We start from the raw sequence: 13,048 nt of genomic DNA, 5'->3' as shown, positions 1-13,048 counted from the left end.
CTGCAGCAATGCACCAAGGCTCCTTCGACAGCACCTTCCAAACCCGCGACCTCTACCAACTAGAAGGACAAGGGCAGCAAATACATGGGAACACCACCACCTGCAAGTTCCCCTCCAAGTCACACACCATTCTGACTTGGAACTATATCGCCGTTCCTTCACTGTCGCTGGGTCAAAATCCTGGAACTCCCTTCCTAACAGCACTGTGGGTGTACCTACCCCACATGGACTGCAGCGGTTCAAGAAGGCAGCTCACCACCACCTTCTCAAGGGCGATTAGGGATGGGCAATAAATGCTGGCCTGGCCAGTGACGCCCACATCCCGTGAATGAATAAATGAATAAAGAACCTGTCCTAATATCTCCTTATGTGGCTCAGTGTCAGGTATTATCTGATCATGCTCTTGTAAAGCCCCTTGGGATGTTTCACCAAGTTAAATGTGCTCTGAAAATATAATGCTGTTTCTCCTGCCTCTGTGCTCCATGACTGTGCCTTTGCTTGTATTGTTTTACCTTCAGGTTTGCTCTCAAGGCACTGATTCTTGCTGGGTAATGGTCCCACAGGTGTGGTAGCCCCTCCCAGTACCTCAATGAAGTAACTATTTATCATTTATAATGCAGACAGCTTGGGATGAATCAGAGCAGAAGCTGATTCCTACCTTTACACCCACATTGCAGCATGGGTTATTAGATAGGATTCTGGAGCAGGGCTCCTGGCTGATTTCCTGCACTCACCTCCTCCCCCACTCCCTAACCCAGGGCCACTAGGAACCTTGTAGCACCTCCGATCTACCCCCACCCCATGCATTTCCCATCACTGGCCCAGATGAGATCATTCATCTAGGGATGGAATCTGGGATATGAATTCATCTGAAGCACGGATGTGAATACCAGGTGCTGTGTTTATCAGGTGGTTGATCCAATACCACCCGTTTAGATCACCGCCCGAAACCGGACTTATTGTAGCTCAGTTTCACACAGGGAAGGACAAATAATAAACTGTTTCCCCAGGTCCCCTTACATAGGACTGTTTTACATCAAACATGTTTATATACTTGGGGGAATAAATTGGGTTTATTGTACAACCGAGGCTTTGAAATGATTTTACAGTGGTCACTCCTCATCTTCTGTTGCAAGCTTCAGAAGCACTCAACTCCAGTGTCTTGTGCCAACCACTCATCTGGGTCTCAGACAAACAGTGAAGGTGATCTCTTTGCCATTGTGTGCAGTACTCAAAGGTTCCTTCCAGCGTGAATCCTGCTGTTGAGAGGATTCCTAACTTGCTCAGGACTGGCAAGACCTGGGTTCTGGCATTATTATTGATCAAATGGAGTGAGGAGGAGGGAATTGGCCCTTTGATTGGTGAATTGATCACAAATTGAACTTGGATTATCAGGGGATGGTGTTCCATATATGTGTTGTGAGCAAACGTATCTCTATTATTGGGGACACTATCTGTAGCCTTGCAAATAAGGAAATTGTGTATGGTAAACACAGCTACATGTTGGGTATTAAAACAGCACAGCCAGTACAATCAAAATTTGTTGGATCAATTGATTTTATGGCAAGACGAACTTGGAATGAGCTCAGTGGCGACTGCTTAACTTGCTGGGCAGCTGCTGCTCTACACGTTGCTTAGCTGATATTGTTTAACATTGATTATTGCAGCTTCCTAAATGTGACGGAAGTTTGAACCATCCTCCCTGAATTTCCATGCGTCCTGAACTGGTCCAGATATGTCCTCATGTGAAGCAAACTATGGCACAAACAGTACTGTGACCACTTAGTGAAAGAAAGAGCTTGCATTTGTATAGCACCTTTCACAACCTCAGGATGCCCCAAAGTGCTTTACAGCAATGAACTTTTGAAGTGTAGTCACTATTGACATGTAGAAAACGCAGCAGCCAATTTGCACACAGCAAGCTCCAATACACAGCAAGGTGATAAAACACCAAATAATCTGTTTTAGTGATGTTGTGATGTTGGTTGAAGGATAAATATTGTCCAGGACACCAGGGAGAACGCCTGCTCTTCTTTGAAATAGTGCCAGAGGGTCTTTTACATCTTTTACCTGAAAGAGCAGACAGGGTCTTGATTTAATCTTTCATGTGAAAGATGGCACCTCAGACAGTGCAGCACTCCCTCAGTCAGTCGAGATCTAGTGCTCATGAGTCTGAAATGTGGCTTGAACTCTGACCAGCTGACTCAGAGGTAAGAGTGCTACCCACTGAGCCATGGCAATGGGGTATCAAAGGATTGCAGGGAGGGGAATTGTTGGTCTGCTACCCTTTCTCCAGTGCCTTTGGAAAATAAACGGAAAATAAGAATTGGCCAGTGAGGTAGTGCTGGAAACACTCAGCATGTGTGGGGAGATGATTCGGTGTTCCAAGATATGGACCCTTCATCAGGGTTCCTACCAAGAGCCCCACACCTGAGCTGCTACCTCTTCCCTCCTCAGATGCTCCCTTACCTGCTGTGCATCTCCAGCATTTCCTGCTTTTTATTCGAGATTTCCCATGTTTTTCCTGGCCCTTTACAAGGTTCCCATCTGGGTCTATTATCCAGCAGCTCTGCTGAAAATGTGAGTGTAGGGTGAGGCCATTATCGGCTCAGGCTGGACTGAGCAGTCAAATAACCCGCCACCACATTAAGTAAGAAAACTGAAGCTGGCAGGACAGACTAATAAAAAATCATACAGGATCCTGGGCTTCACAAATAGAGATATGGAGTATGAAAGCAAGGAGGTTATGCTAAACATCACAATGAATTGCGTTTATAGAGCACCTTTAGTTTAGTTTCGAGATACAGCACTGAAACAGGCCCTTCGGCCCACCGAGTCTGTGCCGACCATCAACCACCCATTTATACTAATCCTACACTAATTCCATATTCCTACCACATCCCCACCTGTCCCTATATTTCCCTACCACCTACCTATACTAGGGGCAATTTATAATGGCCAATTTACCTACCAAGGGGTTTCACAGGAGCGTAATAGGAGGATATAATAAGGACAATGACCAAAAGCTTAGTCAAAGAGTTCGGTTCTAAGGAGTATCTTAAAGGAGGAGAGAGAGAGAGAGAAGTTTAGGGAGGAAATGCTAGCGCTTAGGGACTTGGCAACTGAAGGCACAGCCACCAATGATGGAGTGATTAAAATCAGAGATGTGCTAGAGGCCAGAATTAGGTGAGTGCAGAGATCTCAGAGGGTTCTGGGCGATAGAGACAGGCAAGGGAAAGAGGAATTTGAAAACAAGGATGAGGATTTTACAATTGAGAGATTTATAAATCACTGGTTAGCCCTCAACTGGGTCCAATTGTGGGCACCATACTTCTGGAAGGATGTCAAAGCATTGGAGAGGAGATTTTCCAGAATGATGGATGAGGGACTTCAGTTATGTGGAGAGACTGGAGAAGCTGGAATTGTTCTCCTTAGACCAAAGAAGGTTACGGAGAGATTTAATAATGTTCAAAATAATGAAGAGGTTTGATAGGGTAATTAAGAATAAGTCATTTCCACCAGCAGGAACGTTTCGGAACCATCGGTCCCAAATCACCTGTGATCTTTAGATCATCAGGTAATTAGCAAAAGAACCAGTGGGAGATGAGGAGAATTTTTTTTATGCAGTGAGTTGTCATGGTCTGGAATGCGATGCCCGGAAGAGAGATGGAAGCACGTCCAATAATAACTTTCCAAAGGGAATTGGATAAATACTTGTAATAGGAAAAAGAATTGCAAGGGTATGCGGAGAGAGCAGGGCCGTGGGATTAATTGGATAGCTCTTTCAAGGAGCCAGCACAGGCTCGATGGGCTGAATGGCCTCCTCCTGTGCTGTATCAGTTTATTTAGACTTCACATGAAAAGAATGGCCACTTGTGGGTGAGATGCTGGACGGCGCCGAGTGTTCAGCAAGGAGTTAATGCCTCCGGAAAGAAAAATTGGTGGGAAAGGGATGAAGGCGGTGGGGGAATTAAAAGAAAAATGTGATTATGATCCAGCTGTTAGAAGCTGATAGAGGTATCCACAACTGCTTTGGTTTATCCAGCTCTATCCCCTGTGGATTTGGCCAAACAAGGTGATGTACCAGGTTCTCTTTATAAAACACACACACACACACACACACACACAGAGTGCTTTCAATCCCGGCCGGGAAAGATTGCTCATGCAAACACTTCTATGGAAACAGCCTGCTTCCCGCCTCCTTTGCGTGCTTGTAGACATGCAGCTGGTGTCTCAGCCTGCTTCTTGGGTGCGGGGGCGGGGGGGTGGTTGGAGGTTGGGATGCTGTGGTGGTTAGGGGGGGGTGGCGGGGGGGATGGAGAGGCAGGGAAGACAGAATAATTTGCTGGTGATATCACTCCAAGGGGAGCTGCCTACCACTGTTTAAGTAAGAGATGGGTCGGCATGTTATTCTGCACCCTCCCACGACCACTCTGCCTTGCAACACTGGCCTTGGCCGGTTGACGAGAAGCTGCAATTCTCGGGCGAGGCAGTGATTCAGGTTGACGGAATTAAATGGCTACAGTACTTTTCTCCTCTAAAAGATAAACCTGACTGAAGGAAAGGCCATCTATCTTCTTACAAAGCAGGAATGAAGTAAGTGAAAGGGCTGTTGCTGTTGTTTTAAGCAAACTGTCATTCTGCGATACATTGAACTGATTTAACAAGCTGCCCAGGGAGTATGTTTTGTTTTATTAACTTGAGAGAGCTGTTTGCTTGGGAGACTGTAATTTATAAGGCGGGTGATATTTTGCTTGGTAGTGAGTTCAAGTTCTACAATGTTGAGCGTACTTAGAGCTTATTTCCTGGACTTTAAAAGAATTCTATAAGGATTAAGTGACGAAAGTGAGGAGATTTTCAGCTTTGATATTTAACACTTGTCCTTGCTGCTCATACCTATTCTCTGGTAGAACAGACTCTGGCTGCTGTCTTATATTGTCTTAATTCCACAGGGTTTATTCTGTGCTGTTCTAATCTGGGCAAATCCACTGGGTTTTATCAGCCCAACAGTAAATTGCAGCTAAAATGGCATAAAATTAGTAATTGTGATTTTACTTCCAAATCTTCCAGTTCCCAGCTGAACTGGTGAAATTTAGAAGGGCAGTGGCTTTGGAAAGAAAGAAAGACTTACATTTCTATAGCACCTTTCACGACCTCAACCTTTACAACCGATGAAGTACTTTTGAAGTGTAGTCACTGTTGTTATGTGGGAAACATGGCAGCCAATTTGCACACAGCAAGATCCCACAAACTGCAGTGTGATAATGATCAGATAATCTGCTTTTTGTGATGTTGATTGAGGGATAAATATTGTCCAGGACAAGAGGGAAAACTCCCCTGCTGTTCTTCGAATAGTGCCGTGGGATCTTTACATCCATCTGAAAGACAGCACCTCCAATGTTGCAGCACTCCCTCAGTACTTGCTCTGGAGCATCAGCCTGAAGTTTGTGCTCAAGTTTCTGGAGTAGGACTTGAACCCAGGCCCTCTCTACTCAGAGGCGAGAGAGTGATATTTACAAAGAGGAGTTAAAGGAACATGGGCACAGAAAAGACACGCAGGACCAACAATGCGATATGTTCAACATCCCCTCACTTGAAGCAGTTTGAGCAGCTCATGCGGGAATGTACAGTCTGATGGGTGGAGATATTTATCACAATCAGATGGCATTCTGTCTCTACAACTTTTCAACAACAGAAGATGTATCAACTCTTTTTGACATTTTTGTAGCTTGGGGAAATCCGTTGGATTTTTTTTTTGATGCCACTATCTCTCAGCTCAATGGCTTAGCCCCGAGAATGTGAGTTGCTAAATTGTTGAAGCATCTAAAATATTTACTGGCCTAGTTAAGGAAATTTCTCAATATTTAACTTGAATAGGAAGCAGGGTTGATAATTATATGATGGTAAATATAGCGATGAATATAAACTGGTGAAAATTAATGTTAGATCAGATATGAAAGGAACTTCACTGAAAGGGTGAGAATTGTCTGGAATATATTGTAGGGTAGTTGGAGGCTGGGTTGGGTGAGGTGGGTACTGGAGGGATGGGCTTTGGTGGGGCACTATGCCCTCTCCAACACTTCTCCCTCTTCCAACTGCATAATATTGCTGCTCTCGGCTTCTGCCTCAGTCCATCTGCTGCTGAAACCCTCATCTGTGCTTTTGTTACCTGCAGACCCGAGTATTCCAATCCTCTCCCGGCCAGCCTCCCATCTGTAAATTTCAACTTATCCAAAACAATGCTGTGCAGTTCTCATTCGTCCATCACCCCTGTGCTTTCTGATCTACGTTGGCTCCCAGTCCAGCAATGCCTCAATTTTAAAATTATCATCCTCGTGTTCAAATCTCCATGGCCTCGCCTTCCCTATCTCCAAAACCTCCTCCAGCCCTACAACCCTCTGAGATTTCTCTGCTCCTCCAATTCTGGTCTCTTGCTCATCCCCGATTTAATCACTCCATCATTGGTGGCTGTGCCTTCAGCTGCCTTGGGCCCTAAACCTCTCTGACTCTACCTGCCTTTCCTCCTTTAAGATGCTCTTTAAAACCTACCTCTTTTACCAAGCTTTGGTCATCTGCCCTAACATTTCTTGATGTGACTCGGTGTTAAATTTTGTTTGTTAACGCTACTTGTGAAACACCTCGGAATGTTTTACTCTGTTAAAGATGCTGCATAAATGCAAGTTGTCGTTGTTGGCAGAGTCCCATCGAGCCATGTACGTGACCATCCTATTCGCTCCAGACCAGGTAGATGAGACAAAAACAAAACAAATAGCAAAATTGGTTAAAAAAGCTTCTATAGTGCGTAAAAAGGAAAAATTTGGCTCAGACAAATGTGGGTCCATTACAGTCAGAGTCAGGAGAATTTATTATGGGGAATGAGAAATGGCAAAGAAACTAAATGATTACTTTGTGTCTGTCTTCACTGAGGAAGATACAAGAAATCTCCCAGAATTAGAAATCCAAGGGACTAGAGAGAATGAGGCATTGAAGGAAATTAGTATTAGTAAGAAGGTTGTATTGGAGAAATTAATGGAGCTGAAGGTTGATAAGTTCCCAGGACCTGATATTCTACATCCCAGAGTGTTGTAAGAGGTAGCTATGGAAATAGTCAATGCATTGGTGATCATCTTCCAAAATTCTATAGATTCTGGAGCGGTTCCTGCAGATTGGAAGGTCGCAAATGTCACCCCACTATTTAAGAAGGGAGGGCGACAGAAAACCGAGAACTACAGACCTGTTAGCCTTACCAGGTCCTTGGGACCTGGTGAGAGTTCGGTAGGGAAAATGCTAGAATCTATTCTAAAGGATGTGATAAATGGACACTTGGATAATAATGATCTGATTGGGCAGAGTCAACATGGATTTATGAATGGGAAACCATGTTTTTTGAGGATGTTACTAACAGAATTGATAAAGGGGAGTCGGTGGATGTGGTATACTTGGATTTTCAGAAGGCTTTTGATAAAGTCCCCCACAGGAAGCTGGTTAGCAAAATTAAAGCACATGAGATAGGAGGTAATATACTGGCATGGATTAAGGATTGGTTAACAGGCAGAAAACAGAGAGTAGGAATAAACAGGTCATTCGTGCGTTGGCGGGCTGTGACTAGTCGGGTACCACAGGGATCAGTGCTTGGGCCCCAGCTGTTCACAATAAATATCAATGATTTGGATTTGGGGACCAAATGTACTATTTCTAAGTTCGCGGATGACACAAAACTAGGCGGGAATGTGTGTTGTGAGGAAGATGAAAAGCGGCTTCAAGAGGATTTGGACAGACTTAGTGAGTGGACAAGAACATGGCAGATGGAATATAATGTGGGAAAATGTGGGGTTATCCACTTTGGTTGGAGGAACAGATGTGCAGAGTATTTCTTAAATGGTAAGAGATTAAAAAGTGTAGATGTACAAAGGGGCCTAGGTGTCCTCATCAATAAGTCACTGAAAGTTAGCATGCAGGTGCAGCAAGAAATTAGGAAGGCTAATGATATGTTAGCCTTTATCGCAAGAGGATTTGAGTATAGGAGTAGTGAAGTCTTGCTTCAACTGTATAGAACGTTGGTTAGACTGCACCTGCAGTACTGTGTGCAGTTTTGGTCTGCTAACGTTAGGAAGGATATTATTGCCATAGAGGGAGTGCAACGAAGGTTCACCAGACTTGTTCCTGGGATGGCAGGACTGTCCTATGAAGAGAGATTGGGGAATCTGGGCATGTATTCTCTAGAGTTTCGAAGAATGAGAGGTGATCTCATTGAAACGTACAAAATACTTAAAGGGATAGACAGGGTAGATGCAGGTAAGATGTTTCCCCTGGTTGGGGAGTCTAGAACCAGGGGACACAATTTCCAAATAAGGGGAAAGCCACTATGACCGAGATGAGGTGAATTTCTTTACTCAGAGGGTTGTGAGTCTTTGGAATTCTCTACCCGAGAGGGCTGTGGCCGCTCAGTCATTGAGTATGTTTAAAGCAGAGACTGACAGATTTCTAAATATAAATGACATAAAGGGATATAAGGATAGTGTGGGAAAAAGGCATTGAAATGGATGATCAGCCATGATTGTATTAAATGGTGGAGCAGGCTTGATGGGCTGAATGGCCTATTCCTGTTCCTATGTTCCTAAAGCAACCTAACAGAAGCTGCATAAAATTCAAATGTAACAAAAATAACTTGTGGTGACAAAGTGGGTGTAAACATGGGCCCTGGGTGTAATCTTTCACACTGAAATTTAGCAATCCCAGACATGTTGCAGGGAGAAGCAGTCTGAGCTTCCATGCACCCTCTAAGCAGTAGTGGTGTGTACCCAAGAGAAAGGAAAAAACCCAGCAAAGGGGTGTGTCCATCAAAAGAAAAACACAGAACAAGTTGTGGCCACAGACGTGAAACCATGACACAACTCTCTGTGTCGTTATTCTTTGTTTGTCTGTCTACGAGGTGACGGTTCCCCTTTAACTCTTAAAGTGTTCTCCCTCCCACCACACCACCTTCCCAGTTCTACCGCCCACCACCACAAAGGCATTGACTCTTGCTGAGTTTCCCTTCTACAGGACTGAGTGGTACTTCAGCCAAGTAGCCCTGCATTGTGTGAATCGGGACAGAGTATGTTGGCAGGCTACTGAGAAAAAACTTGCATTTATACAGCGCCTTTTATGACCACAGGGGTGTCCCAAAGTGCTTTACAGCCAATGAAGTCCTTTTGACGTGTAGTCACTGTTATAATGTAGGAAACGTGGCAATTTGTGCACAGCAAGTTCCCACAAACAGCAATGTGATAATGACCAGATTATTTGTTTCTATGACGTTGATCGAGGGATGAATATTGGCCCGAGCTCTGGAGAGAACTCCTTTGCCTTTCTTTGAATAATGCCACAGGACCTTTTTATGTCCACCTGAGAGGATGGACGGGGCCTCGGTTTAACATCTCATCTGAATGACGGGACTGTCAGCCTAAATCGTCCACTGAAGTCTCTGGTGTGGGGCTTGAATCCACAACCCTTGGACTCAGAGGCAAGAGTGCCACCCAGTGAGGCACAGCCAATAGCTGGACCCGATCCTGCCCTCAACCAGCCAATGAGAATATTGTCTCCTCCTCCCTAGCCCAGGGGCGACGAGGCCAGAATTAGGACCATTGACCCCAGCCAAATGGACATTGGATAATACAACACAGATCAGGAAATCATTCTGGGAGCCAGCTTGGCCTGTATGGTTTGGTATTTAGAATTTAAAGGGACACTACCACCTGATAGACATCCACAAACTACAAAAGTTATTCTTTAAAAGTTAATTTCACATTTAAGAAGGTTTAACTGAGAGTTTGTAATGGAGGATTACATTTCTGCCTGATGTCTGCTCTATCCACTTAGTACTGAGCTGTAGCATTACTGATGCAGTAATGAGCAGACAGGAACTCCATTCCAGCACTGCTAATCTCATTCATTTTTATTTAATAAGATAATAACTACATTTCCAGGTTCTGAGCAGAGTAAAGATTAAAAGGTCCTGGTGATTTTAAAAACTGCTGTCTCTTCCACCTGGGGTTGCTTTAGTGTCCCAATATGAATCAGCAAGTTAAAATTATTAAATATCAAAGTAAGACATGTGATTTGCATGGAATCAAACAACAACTTGTATTTATATAGTGCCTTTAAAGTAGTACAACATCCTCAAGCACTTCACTGGAGCCTTATCAGATACACGTTAATACCAAGCCAAAGATGGAGATATTAGGACAGGTGACCAAAATCTTTGGTCAAAGTTTTAAGCAGCATCTTAAAGGAGGAGAGAGAGAGAGAGAGAGAGAGAGGTGGAGTGGTATGGGGAGGGAATTCCAGAGCTTACAGACTAGGGGGCTGAGGGCACGGCCACCGATGGTGGAGTGAACAAAGTAGGGAGTGCACAGAATTGGAGGAGTGCAGAGGTCTCACATGATTGCAGGACTGGAGGAGGTTACAGAGATAGGGAGGGGTGATGCCAGGGAGGGATTAGATCATGAGGATCTACAATTTTAATATCGAGGCATTGGTGAACTGAGAGACAGCGTAAGTCAGCCAGCACAGGTTTGGGACCTGGTAAGAGTTAGGATACAGGCAGCAGGGAATCCCGATAATGTCTGCATTTAACACATAGCATGTCGAACCATTGCCAGAAGAGCCGGTGAACATATCACTTTGTGAGTGGGTCTAAACGTTGTTACGAGGGCTTCCATTTTTTTTGTCAAATTTTGAGGATTTGTGTTTTAAAACTGAAAAGGAGTCCATGGATTTTTTTTTTTAAAAAGGTTGCTGAGAAGTTGTTTGAAAACAACATTTACTGCAAGTCATGTGCTTTGAATAGTGAACAGCAGAGACCTTGGTGACCTGGGGAAGATGTTTACAGAGAAGTGACAGGTCAAGATTTATAGGGGTCAGGAGGCTTGACTCTTGAGATATTGTTTTGGTTTCACTTTGGACAGGCAGTTGGAGTATGAACAGTATTTTGAGAAGGAGTTAAAAATCAACCTGCCAAGGACAAACACCCAACTCAGCCTTTTCCAGCTCTTTGAAAAGCCTGCCAGTGTTTCCATCTCTTTGAGAAGCTCTCAGAAGCGAGTGTAAGAAATAGAGAAATTGTTGATGCATTCCTCCTGAAAGGCCTGCTTGCAACCCATATTGTCACGTTTCTCCTGAGACGCTGGAAAAATCTGCCGGATAAATCCTTGATGCCGCCTGAACAAATTGCTTCAGAAAAGGATACCTGGACGTCAGACAAAAAAAAGGACATCTGACATCTTTCCATGTCTTCGCTTTTTTCTTCAAGAATTAACAAGTATTTGGCCAAAGTATTCTTTTTTGTTTTTTTTGGCAACAGAGCTCTAACGAGAAAATCTCTTTAATTTTGGGTTAACGTGTGTATGTGTGTGTGTGTGTGTGTGTGTGCATGTGCGTGCATGCATGCATGCGTGTGTGTGCACGCATGTGAGCATGCATGTGAGGGGCTAAGGTAAAAAGGGAACTTTTATATTTCAATCTGTGTGTTAATGCTTTGCTTTGTTACTGTTTAAGATTTGTTTTATAATAAACTGATAATTTTGGTGTTTATTAATGAAACTTGGTTGGTGTATTTTATTCTGGGATAAAAAGTAGAGTAAATGAATGACTGCATCAGTATCTGGTTAAACATTTAAATATATGTTGTGACCTGTGGAGAAGTGGAACTAGAAAAGACAGCACACTCCTCCTGCCTCGGTCGTAACAATGCAAATAATAAGTTATCAATGATTCAAGCTGCAGGAGCTTGGTATTTGTAACACTCGAGTGATGGATAATTACCAGCTGTAGGTGAGGTTATTCCAAGGTTTTCGTTTTGATCTACTGATAGGCGAGTTTGATGGAGCCTCAGAGGTTGTCTATTAGGGCCAATAATCTTTACAATCTCCTTCTGCTGGTTGGTCACTCTAGAGCTTAGATTAGTACTTGGAACGATGATGTTGTTGCTAATACAGAGACTTGGTTGAGGGAAGGACAGGATTGGCAGCTAAATGTTCCAGGATTTAGAAGCTTCAGGCGGGATAGAGGAGGATGTAAAAGGGGTGGGGGAGTTGCATTACTTGTTAAGGAGAATATCACAGCTGTACTGCGGGAGGACACCTTGGAGGGGTCGTGCAGCGAGGCAATATGGGCGGAGCTCAGGAATAGGAAGGGTGCAGTCACGATGTTAGGGGTTTACTACAGGCCTCCCAACAGCCAGCGGGAGGTAGAGGAGCAGATATGTAGACAGATTTTGGAAAGATGTAAAGATAACAGGGTTGTAGTGGTGGGTGATTTTAACTTCCCCTATATTGACTGGGACTCACTTAGTGCTAGGGGCTTGGATGAGGCAGAATTTGTAAGGAGCATCCAGAAGGGCTTCTTGAAACAATATGTAGATAGTCCAACTAGGGATGGGGCCGTACTGGACCTGGTATTTGGGAATAAACCCGGCCAGGTGGTCGAAGTTTCAGTAGGGGAGCATTTCGGGAACAGTGACCATAATTCCATAAGTTTTAAGGTACTTGTGGATAAGGATAAGAGTAGTCCTCGGGTGAAGGTGCTAAATTGGGGGAAGGCTAATTATAACAATATTAGGCAGGAACTGAAGAATTTAGATTGGGGGCGGCTGTTTGAGGGTAAATCAACATCTGACATGTGGGAGTCTTTCAAATGTCAGTTGATTAGAATCCAGGACCAGCATGTTCCTGTAAGGAAGAAGGATAAGTTTGGCAAGTTTCGGGAACCTTGGATAACGCAGGATATTGTGAGCCTAGTCAAAAAGAAAAAGGAAGCATTCGTAAGGGCTGGAAGGCTAGGAACAGACGAATCCCTTGAGGAATATAAAGAGTAGGAAGGAACTTAAGCAAGGAGTCAGGAAGGCTAAAAGGGGTCATGAAAAGTCATTGGCAAACAGGATTAAGGAAAATCCCAAGGCTTTTTATACGTATATAAAGAGCAAGAGGGTAACTAGGGAAAGGGTTGGCCCACTCAAGGACAGAGAAGGGAATCTATGTGTGGAGCCAGAGGAAATGAGCAAGGTACT

General features: G+C 44.0%; 1 protein-coding gene across 16 annotated transcripts in view; it reads left to right on the top strand.

Annotated features, from left to right (window-relative positions):
* phldb1b (pleckstrin homology-like domain, family B, member 1b) overlaps window positions 1–13,048 on the top strand; it is a 355,881-nt gene that overhangs the window by 201,868 nt on the left and 140,965 nt on the right. The window contains exon 1 of one of the 16 annotated variants that reach the window (XM_068054126.1): window positions 4,473–4,596. The exons of the other annotated variants lie outside the window; for them this stretch is intronic. The gene's annotated coding sequence lies outside the window, so the exon portion shown is untranslated. Of the gene's footprint in view, window positions 1–4,472; window positions 4,597–13,048 lie in introns of those variants that run through there. 16 annotated transcript variants of the gene reach the window in all.

Source organism: Heterodontus francisci, chromosome 22 (assembly GCF_036365525.1).
Source record: "Heterodontus francisci isolate sHetFra1 chromosome 22, sHetFra1.hap1, whole genome shotgun sequence".
Classification (NCBI taxonomy): domain Eukaryota; kingdom Metazoa; phylum Chordata; class Chondrichthyes; order Heterodontiformes; family Heterodontidae; genus Heterodontus; species Heterodontus francisci.
This window is presented reverse-complemented; position numbering and strand designations above follow the sequence as displayed.